The following is a 10,883-nucleotide window of genomic DNA, read 5'->3' on the forward strand; positions in this document are numbered from 1 at the left end:
TCTGCCCCCCCCCCCCGCCCCCACCGCCCATCTTTGCCTTACATGGAGCTTGTGGTGACAGGCATATGCGATTGCACCTATGGCTCAAGAAAGGGTCTTTTGAACGTTTCTGCTCAAACTGCCCTCTAACTGTGATCCTCCGGACTCAGCCTCCCACCTGACCCTGCTTTGGATGTTCTGATCAATTTTGGCATGCGCAGGAGGAACTGACTTTGAATACTTGTGTCCCTGAGATCCTCTCATTCTTTGTAATCGTTGTTCAGTTAATTCTCATGTGCATGTGCACACATGCATACAGGGGTGGGATGTGTGTGTGTGTTCAAGGAATGCTATTGTAACATCTGCAGATAATGAAAAGGGTACTTTCTTTCCTATTTTTAGGCATTTTATTAATCTTATCTAATTATATTCTCTTCCAGGAAGGAAGGAAGGAAGGAAGGAAGGAAGGAAGGAAGGAAGGAAGGAAGGAAGGAAGGAAGGAAGAAATGAAGGAAGGAAGTTTCTTTGGGAGTCATATATGCAGTTTCCTGTTCAAGATACAGAACTTCCGGGGTGTGGGCCGCAGTGAAGGGTGTGTAGGTGCTGCTCTGGGGGAGGGGCTGAGTGTGCAGTCTCCAGGAGGAGCTGAGACCCCCACTGGGGTCCCTCCTCAGGCCCCTGGAGGGCAGCTGTGGGCCACCCAGGGCTGAAGCTCTGGGTAGAAGTATAGCCTGGAATCCTGCAGTGTAATTGCTGGATTGCTCTCCAATTTAGGGTGCTGAGTGTGATATCAAAGGACCATTAAATCAGGGAATTAACCATGCAGGAAAATAAATGAGCTTTTTGTTGGATGAAGTTTGTTGTCCTAAAGGCACTGGAATAAATTGTTCACAAGAATCTGTTCCCACAAAGAGTCTACACAGGCAAAGACCAGAAGGAGTGAGCTGGGCACACAGCGTGTGTGTGTGTGTGTGTGTGTGTGTGCTTGTGTCCATGCTGGGTCAGCCATGCTCCAGAGGAACTAAGAACTGATTCAATGTCAACCGGCGCCAATTTATCGTGAGAGTGCTCATCTGGTCACGAACTGTCCAGGGATGGACAGAGGGGGCCAGCCTTGTGCTTAGAGAAAGCTAGAGCTGTTCCACAGGCAGGATCTGGACAGGGGTCGCCTGGAGCTGGTGATGGCTAGCAGCTTTAAGTTAGCATTGCCATCTTCCAGAATTTACTTTTGTGGATAATGGAGACTTTCTTTGGCTGTATTCTATGGTTTTCTTTTTCTTTCTTTCTTTCTTTCTTTCTTTCTTTCTTTCTTTCTTTCTTTCTTTCTTTCTTTCTTTCTTTCTTTCTTTCTTCCTTCCTTCCTTCCTTCCTTCCTTCCTTCCTCCTTCCTCCCCCCCTCTTTCCTTCTTCCTGAGTACTAGGGATTGAACTCAGGGCCTGGGTTCTGTCCCTTAGACTTTTCACTCAAGGCTGGCACTCTAATACATGAGCCACACGTCTATTTCCAGCTTTTTGCTAGTTAATTGAAGATAAGAGTCTTTCACATTTGTTTGCCTGAGCTGGCTTTGAACAGTGATCCTCAGATCTCAGCCTCTTGCGTAGCTAGGATTGCGGGTATGAGTCATTGCATATGACAGTCTCTTTTTAAAAATGTATTTTCTTGTAAAGATGCTGTACAGAGGGGTAGAGTTACATGATTAAGGTAATGAGTACGTTTCTTCTCAAACAGTTACCCCTCTTTTTCCCCCCCCCCCACTATCCCTTCCCTCCTACCCTTCCTCTCATCCTGCAAATTTCCTTTCTTTCCTCCTTCACTGAGACCCTTGTCTTGGCATCAATAACTTTATCTTTCTTGGCTTACTGTCTCCTTTTTTTTTCTTTTTGTTGGTTATGGGGCTTGAACTCAGGGCCTGTGTGCTGTTCCTGAGCCTCTTTGTGCTCAAGGCTAGTATGCTACCATTTGAGCCACAGGGCTACTCCTGGTTTTTTTAGTGGTTCATTGGAGATAAGACTCCATGTGCACTTTTCTGCCCAGGCTGGCTTTGAACCGCAATCCTCAGACCTTAGCCTCCTGAGTAACTATGATAAGAAGCATGAGCCACCGGCACCCAGTTACTGTCTCCTTTTTATTTTTATTGTATTTTTATTTATTTTTTTGGTTATGGAGCTTGAACTCTGGGCTTGGGCACTGTCCCTGTGCTCTTCAGCTCAAGGTGAGCGCTCTACTGCTTGAACCACAGCGCCACTTCCAGTTTTCTAGTGGTTTATTGGAGATAAGAATCTCATGGACTTTCTTGCTCGGGCTGGCTTTGAACCACCATCCTCAGATCTCAGCCTCCTGAGTAGCTTGGATGACAGGCATGAGCCACCGGCGCCCAGCTTCCTTTTTATTTTTTAAAGAACACATCTAAGAACACTCTCCATGACAGGAGAGTGATAGAGCTTTTCTTGTGAGAGGATCCAGGCACGCAGTGAATGGGATGTCACTCATCTCAATTTCAACATTTGGTGGATATAATGCACCTTGTCATAATTCGTTGGAAACCTCTGCTCCCTCTTTCTTGTATTTCTGATGGATTGTTCATCAAACAATGAACATCCACTATGGTGTGTTTTTCTTGCCTTCTTTATGACAGTATTGAACATTCTTTTGCTACCTAAAAGTCTTTCATGTGGAACATGGGTGTTTTTCAAGCCTCTGGCTTTGATAGTTTTCACCTTGCAAATTCCATCATGAGACAGCTGTCAACGGAGCCTCGTTCAAGTTCATGCTCTTTCCTGCCCCTCGTTATAACTGGCCGCTGATGCGAGACTGTCATTACACACAATGCTGAAGTCTGACTTTTCCGGTGGCTTCGGCGCTGGTTCCTAAAAGGCTTGTAGAGGGCCAGGGGGCAGAGCTCCGTGGTAGGGTGTCAGCACAGCGGACTCAAGATCCCGAGTTCAAATCCCACATTGCCAATAAAACATGGCTTACTGGTCCTCTGGTTCTAATTTTTAGCCGTATTTTATCAACCTTTACAATGAAGCCCTGAGACTTGATGGTAGTCTGGGGACCTTACACTGAGAAATTCTAGAGTAGTTTCTGAGTGACTTTCTGGAGGGAAAGGCGATAGAGACATAAGGACAGGTTGGGGGAAGGAAGTGAGAGCGAGCAGAGGGCGCCATCAGGAACTAATTGCTTGTTACGGATTTCTGGAACAAAGAGATTCACTCAAACGATGATCTTCTGAATCAAGCTAACACTACGCTAATGGATTTCCAAAAACATTATTCCATATGTTCCAGGAAAGCTATCTTAGGTCTCTGATCTGTCATCCATGCAGTGACATCTCAAAATACAGGATCACCAAGAAGCTTTCAGAATGCCAGTGCTGGCTGGCGGTCTTTTTTTAGAAGTATTCTAGAAGGTTCTAGAAGTTCTAGAGTATCCTAGAAGTATTCTTGTCTAGGAACTTTGTACTGCCACTGTGCTCTCTATTGGCTGGGAAGAAATCAGATAAAGTGAGCAGAAGACATTTGCCTCTGTGCCCTACAAAGCTGGTGCTCTAGTGGAGACAGCCTAAAGTGACAGCGTCCTCCTCCTCTTCCCCATCCCCTTACTGTCCAGTCCCTCACGATGGCGCCCCCAGGTGAGCCAGCACTGCTTTCTGCCTGACCATGCCTCCCTGACCACTGCAAGATGGCATCCATTGCCCCTGAAGCACATTCTGTTCTAAGGCACCCTGGGTCTCACACCAGCCCCTGAGAACAGACCTGGGTCAGATCAGTCTGGGGCTTTGATGCCAGTGGATGGTTGCATTGCCCAAGGAAGGGAGGACCACATGGCTCTAGGTGAATTCTCACAGTCAGAGCTCAGTGATAGGTGGTGTCCTTTCCCCCATTCCACCCCACGAGCCAATCACAGCACCTCTGGCTTTTATATGATTGTCCCCATGTCGATGCCTTAGTGCCTTGCTCAATTTTACCATGCAGCAACTCTGCAGCTCTTCCAGAAGTCTCTAGCCAAGAGTTCGTCCTCAGGGACAGCACAGAGGTGCCCACTGTACCCCCTGAACAGAACACTCTCAGCTGCTTAACCCCCCACTTCTCTCATACCACTGATGGCTGGTTCCTGGCTCAGCCTAGTGTCCTGTGGTTCTGTGTCCTCACACAGTGTGCCTGTGTTCCACTGTATGCCTCCAGCTTGGCCAGGATAATACACACACACACTAGGGTCCCGGCCAGAATAGAAGTATGTGGGGGGGGGGTCCCTCCACGACCTGGGTCACTAGCAATCAGAAGTCTCCTATCTTGCCTCTAAGGCCCCGGGAGACAATCTTTAAAAGACCACAGGCAAAAATCAGGATCTTTTTCAGTAGCTGACTGCCCAGGTTTATCTGCGGCCATCTGATTACACACTATATGACATTACCAAGCCAAATTAACCATGTTACCAACCCCACTCTGGAATCTGTCTTTTTGCTGATGGAAAAATCTGCAGTTGTACATTAATTAGAATAGGGAATTCTATGTTGCCTGAGAGAGGTTTAGCCCACAAAATCTGCCCCTCAGATGAGGGATGAGGGGGAGAGGGTGGTTCTCCACAATGAGTGTTTTGACTTGATTTGCTGGAGGAAGAAGTCATTTATGTCAGTGCATATCTCCTGGTGCTGCTAAGTCTGGCCCAGGATGAGGCAGAGCATCATGGTGATAGGAGATGAGACACAGCCTGTTCGCCTTGCAGGGGACAGGAAACAGCAGACACAGGAAGGGTTGAGGGCAAGATAAAAACCCACAAGGACATTCTCCCAGGGGTCCTTAAAGTAGATCCTACCCCGTATGTTTTACCAGTATGAGCCAGTGGGGTACCCATCATATTCAAACCATAGTTTGAACACCTTCTGTAAGGTGTTTAAGCAATCTGTAAGAAAAACAAAGAGAAAACAAATGAGTAGACATTTAAGCCTCACACATCAAGATTACACTAAATATAAATGATCTAAATGTGCTAGAGATTTCCAGAGTGGCTTAAAGATCATAATCTCACCACATGCTGTCTACAAGAGACTTCCAATGTACTCACATAGCAGTTTGAAAGTAAAAGTAGAGATAGGAAAATAACCTTGGTGTAGGAAGGCAGGGCACACCTGAGATCAGGTGCTAAGTCATCAAGGATATCATCAAGTTCAGAATCAGAGTCAAGATGACAATCTTAGGCTCCTATTATGAAATGGGTATTTGACAAATATTGTCATCAGCATGCTCACTCTTCATAGCAAAATATTTAAGGCATCTGACATCTTGTTCCATTGGTGAGGACATTGTTACTCTAATTCTTGACTCAAGTCTTGCTTAAGACCAGGCAGATGATCGGTACAGAACCAGGGGCAACTGCTAATCACAGGCAAGGCAAGTGGACAAACCAAGGAGACTTGTAAGTTGGGGCAATGTGTTCCAGCAAGTCTGTCAGATTTCTAGGCTGGATCCTGAGCCTTGTTCTGTCTCATGCTTTGCCCAATCCAAGGCTCTGTGTGTGTCAATGTGTGTGTGTGTGTGTGTGTGTGTGTGTGTGTGTGTGTGTGTGTGTGTGTGTGTGAAGAATCCCAAATATTCGATGATTCTTAGAACTTCTTGTTTAAAAATTTCATATAGTAATGAGGCTGTGCTTATATCTTTCCGAAAACAATTCTAACTTTCTGAATTAATTTACTTCAATATTTACAGATGAAACGGTATGATGTCTGGGTTGGCTTTGAAATAATCCAATGTGTGGGGTTGAAGGGGGGTGTTGGGAAGGGGGGGGTGTCAGAGATGAAATGGAATTTTCCCTGACTAAAAACTTGTGGAAACTGATGATTTGCTTATGTGAATCTATCCAGCCAGTCTCTCTACTTTCCAGTACATTTGGTCCTTTTTTGTATAAAATGTTTCAAAGAATGATAATTCCTAAAGATACCTGGAAAGGAAATAATCACGTGGGAAGTGACGCCCGGTTCCTACAATACTGGATGTGGGAGGGATGCTGCAGATGGATGGGCCAGATGTGTGTGAGTTTGAGATGATGCTGGATGTGGCCTGGCAGTGTTTCTACTGTCTGTTACAACACTTGTCTACTCAACCCAGGATGCTCAAATCCCAGGCCTGGGTAGGGCTGTGCCCAGCAGGGGTAATCCTTGCAAGAACTCTTTCTCTTTGAGGAGCTGGCAATCTGAGATAGGCACTCAACTCAAGCAGGCAAAGAGGACACAGGGCAGAAGCCTGTTCCATGCTGGGCTGGTGTCCTGTCCAAGTTTCATTCTCTACCTGCCCATCTTCCTAAGGCTACCTGGTGTCGTGTGTGTGTGTGTGTGTGTGTGTGTGTGTGTGTGTGTGTGTGTGTGTGTGTGTGTGTGTGTTGGTGCTGGGGCTTGAACTCAGGGCCTTACTCTTGCTTTTTTTTTTCACTCCAGGTTAGTTCTCTACCACTTGAGCCACACCTCCACTTCCAGCTTTTTCCTGGTTAATTGGAGGTAAGAGTCTCATGGACTTATCCCCCCATCCCCCAGGTTGGCTTCAAACTGGGATCCTCAGATCTCAACTTTCTGAGTAGCTAAAATGACAGGCTCTGTGCTCCTCTGACAGTACACAGTGTTTGACTGAGCTCCATTACAACACCATCTATGTGAACTCATCTGAAAGAATAAAAGCTCTTGTCCTGGGCAACATGGTCCAATGAAACTCCAAGGCAGCCACAGAGGAGGGGAGGATCTCCCTCTTTCCCACTCCAGTTTAAGCCTCCTGGTGTCAATCAAAGGCAGGCTGTGGGCTCCAGCCCAGGAAGCATCAGGGTAAACAGCCCAGACCCAAGGCCGATGGCCCAGATAAATGGACAATCTGGGTCTAAATGCCAGTTCCAAACCCAAAAGATGTCTGTGTAGCTTGCCCTATCATTTAATCCAGACAGAAAAATCTTTCTTCCCTACTGCCTCTTTATAAACAATGCAAAACGCTGTAAAATATACCTAATTATACTCAAGAAATGTGACAACCATAATTTTAGGTGTTAGAGGCCCACAACAATTTTTTGGGTAAATCTTATGAACTATATTCATCAATAAATGATGTGCAATCAAGCATCCTTAAGGAAAATTTTCTGTGTGTGTGTGTGTGTGTGTGTGTGTGTGTGTGCGTGTGTGCGTATGTGTGTGTGTGCGCACATGCACTAGTATTGGAGCTCAAACTCAAGTCCATATACTCTCACTTGGCTTTTTTGTCTCAAGGCTAACATTCTGCCACTTGAGCCACACTCCAGCTCAGCTTTTTGCTAGTTAACTGGAAATTCAGGGTAGTCCGTGGAAAATACAGTGACCAAGTTGGCTCAACTAAATCCAATGGTGGACACTGGATTTCAGGGCAACAGGAGCCAAATGTCTACTCAGCCATTAAAGGCAAGGCAGACACAGTAACCAAACCCTCACATCATCACCACAGCCTTTGATGGCAGAGTCTGAGCAGCAGGAAGGCCACCTTCTTCATGGTACTGGGGAGAAGTGGATGATGGTGTTCCTCCAAGTGAGAGACATCAGAAGCCTATCACATTCTGACTAGATCCGTGTAGACACAAAATTTTACTTACATCAAGGGAATAAATGTCTAATCTGAATAAAATGGCTCTTCAGTAAGTTCCTAGGCTTGAGCACATGTGTGTGTGTGTGTGTGTGTGTGTGTGTGTGTGTGTGTGCGCGTGAGCCAGACCAACCCAGGCAAAAAAGTCCTCACAACTGCACAGAGGGATGCTGGATGGACTAATGTGGACACCTCCCAGCCCAGCAAGAACAGGAAATTTCAAGTAGTGGACCTCAGGTGTACACTCTGGGTAGAGGTGTAGAGTAACCTTATCCTAAAAATGACCAGAGGAAAAACAGGACTGGAGATATGACTCAGTGGAAGTTGTACCAGCCTAGCAAGTGCAAGGCCCTGAGTTCAAACCTAAGTACTGCCAAAAGAGAACTATAGAACAATGTGTCTGGATTTTTAACACTTAAAACCAATTAAAAAGTTACTGAGTAAAGTGTCATTCAACTGAAAGAAAGCATAAAGATGATCCCTTTCTAAAGAAAAACTTGCTTTTGAATGTACACTCTTGGTTTCTTCATTTTTCAAAAGAGCCTCCAGAGACCATGTTATGAAACATGCTGTTGTGATTAAAGTTTGATTAAGTGTCATTTTCTTTTCTAAATATCTCCTTTTGCTATATTAGCTAAGGGTAGGTCCTCATTTTGGTTGATGAAATTCAGGGGTAGCTTTTTTCACCCCCTTTCCCGGCTCCAAAGCCATAGCCAAAACCAAAATCTGAAAAAGGAGGAAGAGGAGGGAGAGATATAATGGAGGGGTGAATGTGTTGTAAGTCTACTGAATGCATGGATGGAATTATCATAGTGAAACTGCTTTATGTTAGCAATGTCTGCTCAGTCAAAAATGGTGTGTGTGTGTGTGTGTGTGTGTGTGTGTGTGTGTGTGTGTGTGTGTGTGTGTGTGTGTGTGTGTGTGTGTGTGTGTGTGTGGTGTATGTGTGCCAGTACCAGAACTTGAGCTCAAGATCCTATATTCTGGCTCAGCTTCTTTTACTCAAGACAGGTGTTCTACCACTTGGCCCATACCTCCAGAACTGGCTTTTTTGATGGTTAATTGGAGATAAAGGTGTCTCAGATTTGTCTGCCTGGGCTAGATTCAAACCACAACTCCCAGATCTCAGCCTCCCGAGTAGCTAGGATTACAGGCATGCACTACCAGTACCCAGATTAAAATATTTTTAAGTGAATTGTCTCTCTCCCTAGCCTGCTTCTTCTCAGGATTCCGCCCCCCCCGCCCTACTTCTCTTTGCAAGATACTGACTCCTAGGCAAACACTAAACATGACTATCTCAAGCTAACTGCAAAAGTGCTGCCAGTTACTTTGAGGCAGCTGTTGGATCTGTGATTTCCAGAGAGCCCCAAGCTGAGCCCCGGCAGGAACAAGTAGGAAAGGTCTGTGCTCTTGCATTAGGCTTTCTTTAGAGGAAGTTGTCTAGGCCTTGTTGGCATCTGGTTGGATGCCAGGACACTTCTCATTTTACCTTTCTTCCTTTTATGCCAAAGGTAGTTATCTAAGAGAGATGCCACCTTGGACAGAAGACTTGAGGCCTACTGGATCAGCCCTGGATTGAGTCTCTCCTGCTTTCATTTTCCATATTTCCAGCCTCGGTGGCCAGAGGCCCCAAGCTGTCATCCATGTCTCCCTGCACATTGGCCATCTGCTTCCAAACCCGCTCCAATTAAACGGGAAGCAAACCCCCCTGGTGGTTGTTCACCGGGTCCCCCATGGACTGTGAAGTGGACATCTGATACCTGGCTGGGGGAAATGGATAAACACACTTTAGCTCAGAGTTACGTGTTTAACAAGTCCCTGTGTGTGTATTCAGTGTTCCTGGATGGTTGGGCTAGAGTTCAAAAAATTGACAGGAAATGGTACCTTCCAGCCCGGGATCCCAGGTTCATGCAGGGCTCCAGGATGGAAACTCAGACTTACACATTCCAGGTTGGTGGAGCATCCTTATACGTACGCAATCGCAGGATCTTCATCCACAGAGCATCCACAGGCTCCGATGGTGGGAGCTACATCCTTTATAAACAGCCAGTGTGGTGAACATAGCCCTCTTTGTATCCAGAGATGCCCAGTGGCCTCTGAGCACCTCGATTTAGAGGTGGACCACATCCCCTGGCTGCATCATGAGGATACCGAAGGCCAACAGCTCATGTAGAATTAGCCTGTAGCAGGTTATCACATATTCCTAAATTCTGCTTTAAGAGTAGCTGGGGAGAGAGGATTTTATAGGGCTTAAATAGATGTTGGGATGGGAACTTCTTTTTTTCATTCTGGTCCTGGGGATTGAACTCAGAGTTTGGTGGTCCCTGAGCTTCTTTTGCTCAAGGCTAGCGCTCTACCACTTGAGCCACAGTGCCACTTCCAGCTTTTCTGAGTCATTTATTGAAGATAAGAGTCTCATGGATCTTTCTGCCCAGGCTAGCTTCAAACCACGATCCTCAGTGTAAGGTATTAAGTAGCTGATGAAAAGAAGACCATGCGGTATTCAAGCAGGAAGAGAAGTTTATTTTATTTGGGAAATGCCTGCTCCACTGTGTATGGCGGAGAAGCACATGGCCAAAAAGGGGTGAGCCATCCTCGGGCCAGGACTTACCTAGTCCAGGGTTGGGGAGAAGGTGTGCTGGGGAGGGGGTTGGGGGGAGGGGAGGTGTGGCTACACTGGATGTTACCTTGGGGCCTGAGACCCTCCCAGTCCAATGGGATGTGTGACAGGGGTGGCCCAGGATGTGACCTCAGAGGAGGGGGGGGGGAGGGATAGGTGTGTGACTACTTCCAGGTGTGTCAGTTACCTAGGTGACTCAGGTACTGGGCAGAAACTTAGCCAAGAGGAGGGAGGAGTCTTCCTCCCCCCCCCCCCCCACTTTCCAGGGTGGACCTTATAATCAGACCTTGGCCTCCTGAATAGCTGGGATTAAAGGCATGAGCCACCAGCCTGGGTGAGAAGTTCTTAATGGAATCAATAGGTCTTTTGCTTGGTAGGAAAGGAGAAAGAGAGAGTTTGGAGTCTTGAGAAGTCTTGCTTGCTCACTTGCTCACTGGAAGATGTAGCAGGGAGTCTCCAGTCCCACCACGGCAGACAACCACACTTGACCAACCCCCTTCCTCCACGGAGTTGACTGTCCCCCCAGATTGCACAAGCCAACCTTTCCTCTAGTTGCAGGTCTGCAGGCCCAGGCTGAGCAAAGCTGGGAAAGGCCAGCTCTGGAAAATCCTTCTGTAGCATAGCGCCTCATGATCCTGCAGTCTGTTGCCAGGTGCAACTGCAGATTGGGAGAACATTCTAGACTCTCCCTATCCAT

At 46.6% G+C, this 10,883-nt stretch overlaps 1 long non-coding RNA gene across 1 annotated transcript; it reads left to right on the forward strand.

Annotated features, from left to right (window-relative positions):
- The first annotated feature begins 3,447 nt into the window (after nt 1–3,447).
- LOC138841835 (uncharacterized) lies at nt 3,448–9,353 on the forward strand. The gene is made up of 3 exons (XR_011376513.1): nt 3,448–3,611; nt 6,411–6,470; nt 9,078–9,353. It is a non-coding gene; the product is annotated as an uncharacterized lncRNA (long non-coding RNA).
- Nucleotides 9,354–10,883: the final 1,530 nt, after the last annotated feature.

This window comes from Dipodomys merriami, unplaced genomic scaffold, assembly GCF_024711535.1.
Source record: "Dipodomys merriami isolate MVZ:Mamm:240054 unplaced genomic scaffold, mDipMer1.0.p SCAF_33, whole genome shotgun sequence".
Taxonomy (NCBI): domain Eukaryota; kingdom Metazoa; phylum Chordata; class Mammalia; order Rodentia; family Heteromyidae; genus Dipodomys; species Dipodomys merriami.